The 15,930-nt window shown below is 44.5% G+C and overlaps 1 protein-coding gene across 1 annotated transcript in view; it reads left to right on the top strand.

Annotated features, from left to right (window-relative positions):
* The window catches only part of GABBR2 (gamma-aminobutyric acid type B receptor subunit 2), a 1,005,856-nt gene that overhangs the window by 719,829 nt on the left and 270,097 nt on the right, over nt 1-15,930 (top strand). The gene's annotated exons all lie outside the window — the stretch shown is intronic.

The raw sequence follows: 15,930 nt of genomic DNA, 5'->3' as shown, positions 1-15,930 counted from the left end.
TGGTCTGACAGGACCTGCCTCTAATGAACCTGTGTTGGTTGCCCCTAAGCATAATCTCCCCTGCTGGTCCCTCGTGGTTATGTGCCAAAATAATTATCTCAAAAAGCTTACCCAGGATTGAGGTAAGACTAACTGGCCTATAGTTTCCTGGGTCCTCCTTCTTCCCCTTTTTGAAGATGGGAACAACATTGGCCCTCTTCCAGTCCTTTGGCACCACACCAGAGCACCACGAGTGCTCATAAAGCCATGCCAGGGGTCCCGCAATGACCTCCAGCTAATTTCCTCAGCACTCTAGGATGGAGATCGCCCAGACCAGCTGATTTGAATACATGCAGTCCCTCTAGAAGTTCCCTAACTAGTTCCTCACTAACCCTTGGCTTAGGTGTACCTCCCCTGAGGTCTAAGGTGGTCCTGGGGGGGGTGGCTGTTCTGGTCCCTGCTCAGGAAAATGGAGGCAAAGAAGTCATTAAATAAGTTAGCTTTGTAGTCTGGTGCGACAACCAAATTTCCTAGCTTGTCTTGCAGGGGCCCCGCAATACCCGGAACCTTCTTTTGGCCCCCTATGTATTTAAAAAAGGACTTCTTGTTGTCCTTGATCTGGGAAGCTAGTCCCAGTTCCATCTCTGCCTTGGCCTTCCTGACTGCCCCCCTGCATTCCCAAGCAACCACAGTATGATCCTCCGTGGTGATGGCCCCTCCCTTCCATTGGGTGTGCGCCTCCCTTTTAGCTAGGAGACATTCCCAGATGCTTTTGGTGAGCCATGGGGTCTTTTGTGTCCTCCTGCTCCTTTTGATCTGTGTTGGTATTACCTACCTTTGGGCTTGGAGGATCATCTCCTTAAGGAGCAACCACTCTTCTTGGGCACCTGTCTCCCCTCCCCTCTGGGACCTCAGTGCTTCCCCGACTATTCTCCTGAGCTCATTGAAGTCCACTGTCCTAAAATCTAGGGCTGCTGCCTTGCTGTAGGCCTTTGCCTCCTTGTGCTGGATTGTTAATTCCAGCAGGTGATGATCTCTGTCGCCCAGGTGTTCAAGCACCCTCAGCCCCCACACCAGGTCGTCACTGGTGGCCAGCACCAGCTCCAACAAGGTGTCTCCCCTGGTGGGGCTGTGCACCTCCTGGGTTAGATGGAGGTCCTACATTCTGGCTAGGAACCTATGTGAGCGGTCAGGCCTGGCTGACTGCTCTTCCCAGCAGATGTCTGGAAAGTTCAGGTCACCCATGATGACCACGTCCTTTGACCTAACTACATCTGTGAGCTGACTTAAGAATTCCTGGTCAAGCTCTTTCCCTTGGTTGCGTGGTCTGTAGTAGACCCCCACCATTATGTCTCTTTCCCCTTGACTGCCTTGTATTTAACCCAGAACACTTCAGAGTGCCCTTCCTCTGACTCCTTGCTAATTGACGAGGATGTGTATTCCTCCTTAATGTAGAGCGCCATGCCCCAACCTTTCCTCCCTGTCCTATCCTTCCTGTACAGCAGCCTATAGTTCATCCAGAATAGATGCATTTTACCTTTTTTTGGAACTTCTGCAAGTTTTAGCACAGGTAATCCATAAATATGCTTTTAAATAGCACTTTTGTACCTGCTTATATACAGTACAAACTATGCAAGAGTTAGTCCAAAGCCAAAAGGGCTCATAATTTACATATAGTTTATTCGGCTGGGCCCCAGCAGAGTCAACAGGATTTCAAGCTATGAGGACCTCACAGCTCAGCACTGCTCAGTATACTTATCTTCCGCAGATACTCCTCCCACCCTCCTGCCCCAAAGGATCCATGTGCTAATTAGCCTCCCCCCCAACTCATGACTGGAACTGGGTATTCTTGTCACAAGTCTTGGGATCCTCCAAAAATTTATATGCAGATGAGGCCTAGGGCAAACTGGTCCAGCTTCACCTCATGGAGGGCGAGGCCACACAAATCATATGTGCCAGGTTGAGAGAGGGGGTGGCAGAGAGATTCTGGATGAACTGTTGGGGCCCTGTTTGGTGATGTTTTCCAGATATTTAAGGCTGGTGAATAGGAATACTTGGAAATGGAAAAGAAAGGTAGAGCTCAGCTGTGAGAGGGAAGAGGAAGTTGACATGTATTCAGTGTAGTCGTTCACCATGACTTGAAAAAGAGTCAGCACTAAGGGGGTCTGCGCTCAGTGGGCACTACTGTATATCTCGTTCCGATAGGTTGTACTAACCCACAGGTCCTCATCAGCATGTTTGCCCCACATGGGCCATGTTTATCATCGTGGTCAGTGTTGGCTGCATTTAATCAGCTTCATAGTTGGCTTTCATTACTGAGCACATGCTGCTTTTACCAGCAGTTCAAAGATGGGCAGTGAATTTAATGAGGTTTCCTTGCATGTGAATGTAAATAAGGATTTTTTTCCCTCATTTTGTTTGGGAGAAAATCCCTATTTAAGTAAATACAGTACGTACACACACACACACACACACACACACACACACACACACAATGTGTGTGTGTGTGTGCGCATTTATATATATTTCAGTCTGAACCAAATGTTTTGGTGTGTATGTGTATACATAAAACAGATTCTGCTTTATTCAGTTATATTTGGAATGTATTAATGGTAGTTCATAGGATCATAGAAAAGTAGCACTGGAAGAGACCTCATGAGGTCATCTAGTCCAGCCCTCTGCTCAACATAGGATTATCCCTGACTAAACCATCCCAACCAAGTGTCTGACTAAACAGCATTGAAAATTTCTGGAGAGGGAGATTCTACAACTTTTCTACGTAACTGCTTGACACTACATCACTTTGGAAGCTCTTGTCTAATTGTCCCTGCCATTATAGGCAGCCTAATGAAGGAGATTGCATGAGTCTCTGAGCAACAACCCAAAATTTCTTGTTCCAATTATTTTTTCGGGTTTTCATCATGGCCTTATTTGTGAACCCTTTATTAGCTTTTGCTGTCTTCCATGTTTCTGAAGCTTCAGTGTGTTGTCCATGTACCCTGCACATAGTCAGCAGTATTATTTGGATCCTGCCATGCTTGTGTCATTCTTTGATACAACAGGATCATATCCTGTGTAAATACTTACACTGTTTGCAAAGGTGCTATCTCTATGAGAATTCCACTTTTTTAGGCTATCATAAAAGAAAGTGAAACATCATATGGGAAATCTTTGGGGAAGAAAGAAAACACAGGCATTTAAATTTTTTCAGTTTTCTTAAGGAAACAATATTGCTGAGGGCAGTCTGACAGAGACATTCGGTGAAGTCATGAGTTGTTATTTATGGAAGCTGCTGAACTGTCTCTCAAACTACATAAATACTGGTTACAAAGTAATATAGGAGCACCCTTCTAAATAAGCAAATAACTCTTATAAATAAAAAAAGATGCAACTAAAAACAGTGTGTACAGAGCCAAGCCTGTAGCTCTTTGCTTAGGAAAAATGGGAAACCAGTGTATGCTAATGGAAATAGTAGATGTTGCATTTGATGGGCAGCATTTGTCCAAAAGGGTCCACAAGAATATCTGCTTTGGGCCTTCTTGCGCAGCATAGACAGAAAGCTCCCTACTAAAAAACACCAAGTGTCAAAAGTAAGGACAGGGAGATTAAGGGCACTGTGTCAATTCCTTGGCTTCTCAGTGATAGAGAGTTTGCTAGGTTAAAATATGCTCAAATTAATTTCAGGAAAGGACCATACGTAACACTGTAGAGGAGAGCAAAAACCTCACATGTCCTTGCCAATCTGACCTGAAAGAGGATTCCTTCCTGATCCCACATCTGGTGAAACTCCCATTTCTAGAAGTGTTCAAGAGAGGAAAGAGATAATGTACAGGGGATAACTGCTGTTTTGTTTTTAATCTCACAATCACCAGAATATCTGAGTACAGAAAGGAGTCATCCATAAAGTGATGCTATAAGCTGTTATGCCACTTGCACAAGAATGCAAGCTAGTAGAAAAATAATTGAAAATACATTAAATTAGAAATAGAGATTAGAGAGCAAAAGAACCCAAAGCTAAATACCAAGCTAATATCCACATGAGAAACAGTTGAAATAGATAGAATACTAAATATAATAATAATGTTTGGAGTTCCCTGACACTTTCCATTGAAGCATTTTAGCCTAATTTACAATGAATTAAGTGTAGTAATTCCCTATGGGCTAGGTACTGGGTTCATTGTGGTATGAGAAACCTAATGTGCCCACAGGCATGGTAATTTAAAATGAGCAGATGTTTGTCTCTTGATCCTCTCAGACTACAGTATAGAAACATAGAAATAATTAGAGGCTTGTCTTATGCATGACTTTGAGGAAAGGCTATAAGAACTAGAGTGGTGTAGTCTGGAGAAGAGAAGACTGAGGTGGGATTTGATAACAGTCTTCAGATACCTTAAGAGTGCTTTTAGTGAGGATGGTGATAGACTGTTCTCAGTAGCTGTAAGGGACAGGACTATGAGCAATGGCCTTAAGTTACTGCAGAAGAAATTTAGTTTGGAGATTAGGAAGAACTTTCTGACTATAGGGGTGTGCAAAACGGGCTGTATTCGATTCAGATTCAGCCCAAATCGGGGGACGGTGATTCGATTTGTTGATTCAGATCACTGTCCTGATTCGATTCAGCCATATCTGAATCTGAAGATTTGATGCTGATTCAAAGAATGAGCGATTTGACCATAGACACAGCTTTAAATGTGTTTTCTACATACCTCAAAGTACCAAGCACTACTCATGAGCACTGTGATGGTGAAGCGGATGGAACATTCCACAGAAGTGCAGAGCGCGGGGGGGAGGCCCTTGTGAGCTCAGTGGCGGACCCAGAAGTGGACCAAAGTACTTCCAAGCCACTTCTGGGTCCACTGTCAAGTGCATGGGAGACACCCCCTGTGCTCCTGCAGGATGCTTCATCCACCCCAGCATCTCAGCATTCACAAGCTGCCTGGAACCTTGAGGTATGTAGAAAAAACATTTAAAGCAGTGTCTATGTTCGAATCATTAAATCTCTCCAAATCAATTTGGAGTGTTTCAGTTTGATTCAGAAAGATTAAAGGGTCTCCTGATTCAATTCAGATTCGGAGATTTGGCCACTGAATCTCTGCCAAATTGAATCAGTGACCGAAACTTCACACAGCCCTAGTTGTCAAGCATTGGAACAGTCTATGTAGAGAGGCTGTAGTATCTCCCTCCCTTAACATTTTCAGGAGTTGATTAGACAGACACTGGGCTAGGATGATTTAGTCAGGGATGATCTTGCCTTGAGAAAAGGCCTCAACTAAATGACCTCATATGGTCTCTTTCAGTGCTACTTTTCTGCGATCCAATGAGTTACCATTAATGTATTCCAGATATGGCTGAATAAAGCATGATCTGTAACAGAGATAATTATGGTGGTTTGGATCAATGGTGCCAAACCCTCTAGTGTGTGGGCTGGACAAGTGGCACAGGTCAGTCTGTAGGCCAGATCTCCCTTGACCAATAGGAGTGAACCTGTGTATCAGTCTAACTTTGCATGCCACCCAACCCCACACATTGGACTTGGCCATGTGCCAGCTTGACCCCATGCACAGGATCCAACTGTATAAGACCCAAGCCCTGTGGATTACCTGATGCTATGCACCCAGTTCTGGCCATGGTCCACCCTTGCCTTCCACCCTTACTGTGCACCAGTCCAATCTAGCATTTAGGGCCACATTTCCAGTCTACAGGGCTCCCTACAGGTCTAGAAATTCAGCAGCAGTAGGGGAACGGCAATTAACACTGCCACCATCCCCGCTGCCAAATTTCTGGACCAGTGGGGAGCTCTGCAGGCCGGATGACAAAACTCCATGGGCTAGATTTGGTTTGCAGCCTAGAGGTGGAGCACCACTGGTTTGGACCATTCTTGAGGGTTCTCTAATGTGGAACTGCTTTCTTTTTATGCCCTTCCCCTTGATTGTCAGTATGCTGACTAAGAGTAGCCAAAATGCAGTAGTACCATATTCACAACCTACACCAGTGTACATTCTCCCCTTGTAGCTAATGTGGGAGGATGGTGGCAAAGGAGCTGGCTAAGCTAAATTGAGCTGGGGACTCTACCATACTAAAAGGATTCTCTTCTGGTTAGACATGTTGGCTTTCTGTTCCTTTTGTATCACCAGAGTTCTGCAAAGGTGGCAGATAGAAGAAAAAGTATTTGGTTATATGTCTTGGTGTTACATTTTCATTAAACTCTTCCCTGCTTTCTCCTGTCCTTATTGGTCAAAGTTACTTGCAAGGTTATACTGATATGCTGGGACTCCAGAGGATATCACAGTTTTCTGTCAACCAGTTTTTGCCCTAAGTAGTTTTATTGGCTATTGAGGTCTTCTATATGTGACCAAAAGTCATCGTCTTCTCTGATTCCTGTAGCTTTTTTAGTAGTATTTGACAGAATGAATGCTTAGGTTGTGTTCATTTATCTGCATCCCCTAACAGGCTTGGGCCAAATTGCTTTTTAGCGACTCTGTTCTTTCATTTCATGCTCCCCAGGGACAGCTTGTGTGAGGCTACAGTCATTTCCTGCCAGTGGCCAATAACCAGCGATTTAAAAATACATTTTTTTCTAGACTATAACAGCAAGATTAACTTACGGGTATGACTGTATAGTTTCATAGTTCCGTAGTTGTTAGGGCCTGGAAGGAACCTTACAGATCATCAGGTTCAGCACCCCCGCATGAGGGCAGAAAAGACTGCCAGGATCAAATGATCCCAGCAAGATGGACATCAAGATGTTTTTTGAAGATTACCAGAGTGGATGACTATCAGTTCTGGGGGGAGCCTGTTCCAAACCCTCAGCACTTGGCTTATAAATAAGTTTATGTCTAGCCTGAAGCAATCTTCAATCAGCTTGTGCCCATTATTGTATGTCCTCCCCTGGGAGGCCTTGGTGAATAGATGCTCCCCCAAACCCTGACATATGCCCCTGATATAGGCTGCAACCAAGTCCCCCCTGAGTCTTCTCTTCTCCAGGATGAACAGTCCCAAGTTCCTCAGCCTCACCTCATACGTCTTGGTCCCCAGGCCTCTAATCACGCATGTGACTCTCCTCTGGACTCTCCCAAGCTTCCTCACTTCCTTCTTGAAGTACAGTGCCCAGAACTGGATGCAATACTCCAGTTGCATTCTCATCAAGGCCATATGTGTGTATATGTGCATGCGTGCGCGCACACACACACACACACACACACACGAAAAAGAGGAAGAGAAAGCAAATTGAAAGATTTATTGAAAGAATTTGTTCATTTAAGAGGCATGAAGAGTTAGCGAATGATTGTATGGACTGAATAAGTGGTTTTCAAATACATTTTGATACTAGACACTATCGTAATAGTCTAAGTCCCCATTAACTTGTTACACTTAAGATGTGAATAAGCAGTTAATCACATCTTAAGTTGTCATCTAGCCAGATGTTCAATCAATTAATGGCATGATAAAAGGAGGAATGAGCCACAAAGTTATTCCACAATATATGGGCAGTGACTTTGTGGCTCTTTCCTTACATGCCATTAATTGAAGGTGTTGCTAGGGGTCCCTGTAGCTGGAAGCCCCATTAGTTGACACGGGCCCCTGTGCACCCCAGAGCCTGGGAGCTTGCAGCTAACACAGACCCTGAGCCACAGGAGCATTTTCCCTTGCAGATGCGAGCTCCATAAGATGACAGGGCTCTCAGCCTCAAGAATGTCTGGAGTGCCCCCATGGCTGGAGCTCGTGTCAGCTGACGAGGCTTCCCATCCCAGGAACATATGGTGCAGCCCCCTGGCTGGCAGCTCCGTCAGCTGAGGGGGCTCCCAGTTGTGGAAGCTTGCTACTTGCTGGTGCAGGGAGAGCCCAGGATTGTGATCCCAGGCACCAGCAGTAAGGCATGATAGGATCTGATTTGCAATCCAACAATTGTGCCTCCTGCCATGCACCTGTGCCATGGCAAGAAGTGCGATTATGAGGATCATACATAAGATCTCATGGTGCTTTTACCTGCATCCCTCTAGAGGGACCCATAGATAACATAGATAGTGGTAGGCAATATAGATGGAGCTATCTTAAAGTGTACCTTAAAACAAGGTCATATTTTCAAAAGTGCGTGACACTTAGAAAATATTGTGTCAATTATGTGTGCTGATAATTTTGACAATCTGGCTCTGCATTAGATAGAATCAGTTCAACAGTTACAAAGGCTGGTAGATAACCACTTGGCTCCTTATTAGGCAGGGTTTTTTTATTCAAATTGAATACCACAGTCAAAGGAAACTGAATGAGTGTTCTATTTTACATGATAATATCTAATACATAATTTACAGGTTTCTTTCTTTGTGTTGTTGTTGCCATGTGCTCTGGCACAAAGGAATCTTTATAGACTCTTAGAATTTGAGGAAGTGAGCCCAACAAAAATATAAAACTTCAGCATCATGTTTGCCAAGGTTACATTTTTTTCAATCAGCACAACCTCCTCAACAATCTGTGGCATGCTTAAAATAATTGGGACAGAAGACCACAAAATTCTGTCACGTTTATTGTATTTGATGTTTTTCCTTTTTCTTTTTTCTGTTATGCTTTTCAGATATTTCCTTGGTCTTTCAAATTTCTTCAAGTGTTTTATATTTTCTATATCATTTCATTCAACTTCAGTCACTGCAGGTGGGATTTTCAATAGAGCCAAAGGGCAATAGGCCTGCAGACATGAGTCTTTCTTTCAGATGCTTTCCCTCAGCCATTTCAACATCTTGGAGGAAGAGGAGGTAAGTTAGCTGAGCTAGCTTAAAGTCAGGCAGAAGGCAGGGCAGGGTAGCAGTGTGGCACCTGAAATACTGCATTTTGGAGACTATTTTTATGTCATTTAAAAGTTGTCGTTGGGTGACGGAAAACAGAAACCTCTTGAGTCTTATTCAGTTATCCTAAATATCTCATTTAATAACATAAGCAACCAAGAACTTTTGCAGATATTGTATTCTCTGAGTTTCATTGCCCACCCCCTCCCCTCGCTTACAAATTGGGGCCAGGCAGGTTAAATTGAGCCCTCAGCTCCCATTGATGGTTGGAGAGGAGGAATAATTGAAGAGAGGTGCAAACATATACTCCTAGATCCATCCCTAGAAATCAGTTTTCAAATCCCATTTTCACCTGATTTGAACAGAAATTTGAACTCATTGGGCATGTCCAGACAAGCATGGACATAAGGTATGTGGTGCCACAGACTTGACTGTGGCGCTGCACACACTGTACATGCAGGAGTTCCCCACACTGCTAATTTGCAGGGGGAGGGAGGTGGGGATGTTTGATCCCAGTGTCAAAAAAAGCAGGGTGGTGCATGTGGTGGCAGCTTGCACCGCTGGAAACCACAGCCTGGCTGGCCACAGCCACACTCTGGCTGCTGGCCGGGCTTTGTGCTGCTGGATTGCCGTGGCTGCAGCCCCCAGAGGCCATCAGGACCCCAGGTAATGCCAGTGCAGCCTGCCCAGGTGCAGGCCCCAGCCTTCACTACACCACCTGAGGCAAAGTGCGGCACTCCAAAGCATGCGTGCACGAGCGTTTCCCAAGGACAAGCAGCAGTGGCAGATATTGTGCTGTTTGTTCCTGGGGGAATTCGTGGGAACACACCCTCTGATCTTATCTGCAAGGAAAGTGCATAACAACCATACTTAAGGGTACTTTAAGGGTGGAAACGGATGTCACCTGATGTGTCATTTGTGCTACCATAAATTCTTTATGAGAGCACAAATGCTGAGCAAATAGCCATCGCAACCCTTTGTTGCGCCACATGAAAGCAAAGTCAGTGGTGCAACAGAAGATGGTAATAGACTTCGGTGCTTTATTGCAGTGGATGTCTATCACCTCTGTGGTGGGAGAGTACAAGCAGCCTGACCTGCTTGCACTCTCTTGCCAGCCCAGGTTGGTGCTCTGGGGGCAAGCATCGGGGACATGTCCCGGTTTTCCCTGCTTACCAAGAGGCACCATGAGTGATTTCAGAGTGCCTCTTCACTTTCCCCAGTCAATCAGACCCGTGCCCCAGGTCTGGCTGCATGGGGAAAGTGGGGAATTCACATAGTCCTCTGTCCTGCACCATCAAGGGCAGGAGAAGGGGCAACATGTGTTTCACCCGATGAGGTAGATCAGCTATATTGCAACACATTGCAGCACAGCTGATTCATTTCATTCGGGGACATCTATTTTAGCATAAGAGGAGTCTCTTGCAGGGTGTGAACAGACATAACATTTGAAATGCCTTTGAAGTACTTCAAAAGGTGATCAGACAGATGTACACACCCTCTGAAGAGCTCCAGAAATGGTCGAGGCTCTCCCAGAATAATACTGTAGTAAACCTACTATTCAAAACAGCTTCAAAATGAAAAGGTTCCTATTCCATGTTTACACGCTACAAAGCAGGACAGGGGACGGCTCAGTCCTCCATAGCATGTCACATTGCTCCGTTCTCCCTCCATTTCCCCTTCCCATCCCCCGGGACATTGGGAGAATGGAGCAAGCTGTCAATGACAGTCCTCCTGTGTGGCCCACACCAGAACTAAGAGATGCACAGAAAGGGTCAGAATGGGGGGCCTCCTGTCTTATTGTTTCAGCAGCAGGGAGTCATAGGGTCACGGCAGGAGAGTGGAGACAAAGTGCAAAGGAGAGTGCTTATTGACAGTGGGTTGAATTGCAGAGCAGTGAGTGCAAAGCATGCAATGGCAACCTGATCTATCCCTCCCTGCATTTTAGACATCAGAGACATAAAATGGCTGACAATACCCTTGTTTTTAGGGATCTCATCTGAAATGTGGAAGAGTTAGGTCAAATCACTACTTCAATAAGCATTTTTTATCAGCTTCAATACAGACAAATGGGAGCTAAAAGCCCAAATACATTTAAGGATTGCCTTTGGGCCTATATCTCCTGTAAACTATGAAAATAATGTGTTTAAAATTCAGTTGATAAATTAAGTGATTGCAACAGAGCTGTAGTTCATTGACTTTCAGTGTAAAAGTATATACTTGATTTTGCTGGATGTCTTCATGGAGGATGTTAGAAAAATGCAGTTGTTTCTTCTTAATTAAAGCCCATTTCCATTTTTAAATCATCTGCATATGTTTGGCTAAACAGATCTTATTATATGAAAATATCCTAATATTTTAAGCAGCGTGTGTCCCGTCCCGCTTGGTGGGGTGAAGGGGGAGGTACTTTTGTAATCCTCTGTGCGGCGTGGTTAGGCAACACTCTCAAAGTGAACAATTCACTGTTTTATTTTGGCTAACTCAATAACAACATTAAAACCCTTGGTCAAAACTCATTACTAGAAACATTCGCATGAGGCAAGGAGAAGCAAGGAAAACTTGAGAGAGAGAGAGAGAAAAAATAGAGAGAGAGAGAAATAGAGAGAGAGATATCACCACCCCATGATCCTGCATTGTCAGCACGTGTCTCCGTCGCTGGCGCTTCTATCTTGATCCGTGGGTGATGGGTTGACGAGCGCGCGTTTTTCTGTCCGCCTTTTATCTTCTTCCCTCATGGTGGTTCCGCCTCTGGCTGTTGTCACTCGGACTTGCACAGTTCAGAGTTCTAGAAACTTCCCCATTTGAGTCAGTGGGCTCATTGGGGGTTTCTAATGGTAGCTGAGTTGACCGAAATGTGACCTTTGTTTGGCGCATGCTCAGATTAGCAAACAACCAACTTTACACAAGCTGCAGCTTAAGGAAGCTGGTACAGTGCACTGACCCACCTACGCAGGACCTGCATTGCTTCCCACCTCCCCCAGCACTTGTTACCACAGAGTCAGCATTTGCGGTAATGTGCTTGCTTACAATGTTTGAGACAAACCATTTAACTTCAGGCTGTCCCCAGGTTACTTCAGATGTTTAGGCAACTTTCAAAACAATTCAACTCCGGGTTATCACAGCGTGTTTTCCATTACAGCCAATAGTTTGTGTTGTTATAATCTACAAAATCCAAATCACAAGTACTTAAGCCTTTTTTAACTGAACGTGATAAAAATAACATTTATCTGAATATCCAGCTAAAACTATGATATGAGCATAATTGAATTTATTAGTATCCCCAACAGGCAACTGCTGTTTCAGTGAGGACAAAACAGAGCCTTATTAGAAAGATGAATGCATCATGTCTTTGCCAAAAACTCACTGAGCAGTATACAAAATGACTGAATATTTATTAAAACCAAAAACAATTTTAATACTAAATGCAGTTTTCATATAATTTGGGGGGGAAAGTTTATTGGAGGTGAAGTAAAAAAAAAAAAAATCCATGTTACCTGACATGAAAATAATGGTATAAAGCAGTTTTTCAAAAGTGCTCAGAAATGGCCTATTTCTCCTTTACCTTCAAAGCTCACTGCAAAGCTACTACCTGTAATGTATACTGACTCAAAAACAATTAAAGTATTCACTTTTTTTAGTCTAAAATTATATCTTGCCATCCTAAAAACCTTTCTCTAGCTATTTCTTCCCTCAATACATTCACTTAATCTTTTTAATTATCTTTTTGGTCATGTGTGGCTAACCTTACAGGAAGTACCCAGGTTTCTTAGATAATTTTATCTACCTAAATATATGTTCAAATTAACAATCACATCCTTTCTTCTCAGTTGTGGATGGGATGTCCTTAATTTGGACATAGGAATGGAAAGGAATTAAAATGACTAAGAAGCAAATACTGAGAGAGAAGCCTTCATTTGCCTTTGAATTTTATGATGTCCTAATGTTTGTCTGTCTGCCATGTCAATGCAAACCTGTAGCAACAACAACAACAATGGCATCCTTTAGTCTGAGAGAGACAGTGGATTTTGTAGGTTATGGTATAGATAGTTTGCAGCATCTCATGTGACTGAATAGTTCAATCTGAGATTTACATGATCTGTGGCAGTGGTTGCAAGTATGTGTCACAGTTGGGTGGTTAAGAAGCTGCTTGCTTCCTATGGACTCTTTTTCTCTTCAAGCTCTTGGAGCCAATTCCTCTCATGGATTTTAACGCCTTGGTGGAGATGATGACACTTGCCAAGGTTTCCCATTGGCCAGGATCAATTCCAAATGCCTTCATATCTCACTTGCATTTGTCTTTATAGCGAAGCGTGGGGTGTCCTGTTATTCTTATTCCCTCTAATAGTTCACCATATAGCATGTTCGTGGGTATATATCCGTCTTACAAACCTGTAAGATGCTGGTAAATAATTCAAAGGCAGGTGCCGCTTGTTTACAGTCCTGAGCCTCCTTTACCGTTCTTGTCAACTTCTCTCTTCCTCTATCCAAGTATGCTCTAATAGTCTCCATCATAGGATCATAGAATATTAGGGCTGGAAGAGACCTCAGAAGGTCAGCAAGTCCAACCCTCTGCTTGAAGCAGGACTGTCCCCAGCTAGATCCTTTGTCCAAGACTTTGTCTAGCTGTACCTTAAAAACATCTAAGGATAAAGATTCCACAACCTCTATGGGTAACCTAGTCTAATACGTTACTACCCTCCTCCTGAAGAAGTTTTTCCTAATATCTAAACTTCCCTTAGTGCAACTTGAGACCATTGCTCCTTGTTCTGTCATCTGCCACCAGTGAGAACAGTCCAGGTCCATCCTCTTTGGAACCACCCTTCAGGTAGTTGACGGCTGCTATTAAATCCCCTCCTCAGTGTTATCTTCTCCAGACTGGATAAGCCCAGTTCCCTCAGCCTTTCCTCAGAAGTTTTGTGCCCCAGTTCTCAAACACATTTTGATGTCCTGCTCTGGACCCTCTCTAATTTCTCCACACCCTTTCTGGAGAGAAGGGCCCAAATCTAGACACAGTACTCCAGATTTGGCCTCACCAGTGCCAAATACAGGGGAATAATCACTTTCCTCTATCTCCTGGCAACATTCCTACTAATGCCACCCGGTATGCCACAAGCCTTCTTTGCAGCAAAGGCATGCTGTTGGCTTGTATTCAGCTTATTGTCCACTGTAACCTCCAGGACCTTTTCTGCAGAGCTGCTTCTTAGCCAGTCAGTCCCCAGTCTGTACTGATGCTTGGGATTGTCCTGTCCTAAGTGCAAGACTTTGCACTTGACCTTATTGAGCCTAATGACTAAGTACAGACATTCAAAAAATCCATGCCTGAATTGATTCAATCTTTTCAGGTTAGTCTAACCTGCATAGATTGGACCAATTTGCAAATGAATAGACATTCATTTTTGATTCCAGAAATGCACCCACATGGCTGCAGTGGCTCAGGCTAGAAGCTGGGGACACTAGAGTGAGCCCTCCCTTCCCTTCAGCAGCAGCCACAAGGCTGGAAGGAAGCTGACTTGTGGTGGGGGTATGGCCATGGCCAGCTTCTGGCCAGGACAGCACCTCGGGTGAAGGTGGGGGGAGGAAGAGGGATTAACTCCCCTGTCTCCCCTCTCTCCCACAGGCACAGGGACCCCACCAGGGGTCTGCCTGGCTTTCCCTGCTGCTGGCCACTCATGCAGCAGGTGGCATGGCGAGAGCCAGTCTAGGCAGGAGCCTGAAACTCTTCCCAGGGCAGCACTGCAAATGGCCAGCAAGGTGGAAAGCCAGGTAGACCCCACTTGGGGTCTCTGTGCCTATGGGAGAGAGCGGATACAGGGGAGTTCAAACCCCCTCCTGACCCCTGATCCTGCTGGGCCACACCCCTCACCCCCTCTACTCCAGCGGGGAAAAGTCTGGCAGGGGCTGCTGTATCCCAACCAGGCTGTGCCAGCCAGGTTTCCCACCCCCACCCCCTTGTCAACCAGCCACCACTGCTCCAGGTAGGGATGGGGAGGGGGGGGGAAACCAACCGTGCTCTGCTCAAGCAGATAGCACAGTCTGGGGCTGCAAAGCATGCTGGGGGACTGTGATTTAACTTGAACCAGGAAGGGGTCTGGGACAGAAGTTCCATAAACTAGCTTGACCTAAATTAGGTAAGTCTGATACTACATTCAAAACCAGTTTTGACCATTTTGAAACCAGTTTATGTGCACTGAACTTCTGTTCTGTTACAGGTTTAAACCAGTTTCTAATCACTTAAACTAGTTTATCTGTAACTTCTGTCCCTAATTGTCCCAAAGCAGAACTTTGCACTTGTCCTTATTGAACCTCATACAGTTTCTTTTGATCCAGTCCTCCAATTTGTCATGGTCTCTCTTAATCCTACCCTCCAGCATATCTACTATTCTTCCCAGACTGGTGTCATCTGCAAAGTTGCTGAGGGACAGATCATCACAAGATCTGTCCTTAAACCCACATGACCCTCCAAAAATACTGTCTCACTCCCTCTCCCCCTTTGTTGCCAAACATATTAATGTTCTACATAGAACTGTTGTGTCAGGTGATTCCCAATCAACCTTACCAGTCTTACCCATAACCTGAGTTTTTAGACTTGCTCCAAGGCATTCCTCTTCCCTCAAATTTCCATCAACCCTTTAAGACTACCATCTTCCCTGTCACTTAGAGCCACATTCTGTTTTGGTTTTTTTATACAGCTCTCTCTTTCTCAGACCTTGCCTTCCCACTACTACCTACACAATTTCATTAAGCTTCTACCTTTTCTGTAATGCCCAGGGTTTTTTTCAGATTGTCATCATTTTAGACTTCAACAACTGTAATTGCATTTTATCAGGCCTTCAAACCATCCACTTTGCCTTTCTCAAGTATGTTCAAAATATGGCTGTTAGGATTCTCTTCCTAGCTTGCTGCTGTAAATATATCATGTCTCTTTGCATCCCTCCACTAGCTCTCTCCCTCACTATTTAGCACACATTAATTATCTGTAGACTCTTTTGACATTAGTTTTGCCATGTCTGGGTGTATCTACATGAGATGGTTAATGTGCAGTATACTGACTGACTGCACTTTACAACATCATGGCAAAAACAGTGCTATTACACTTGTGAGGGAGCGGGGGCTAGGGGCGGCCGTGAACCCCCTAGCGCCGCCTACCGTCACTTTAGGGTGACGTAGCACCCTCAGA

This window comes from Crocodylus porosus, unplaced genomic scaffold (assembly GCF_001723895.1).
Source record: "Crocodylus porosus isolate Cpor-Errol unplaced genomic scaffold, CroPor_comp1, whole genome shotgun sequence".
NCBI lineage: Eukaryota > Metazoa > Chordata > Crocodylia > Crocodylidae > Crocodylus > Crocodylus porosus.
The sequence above is the reverse complement of the archived record's forward strand: the minus strand, read 5'-3'. Positions and strand labels throughout refer to the sequence as shown.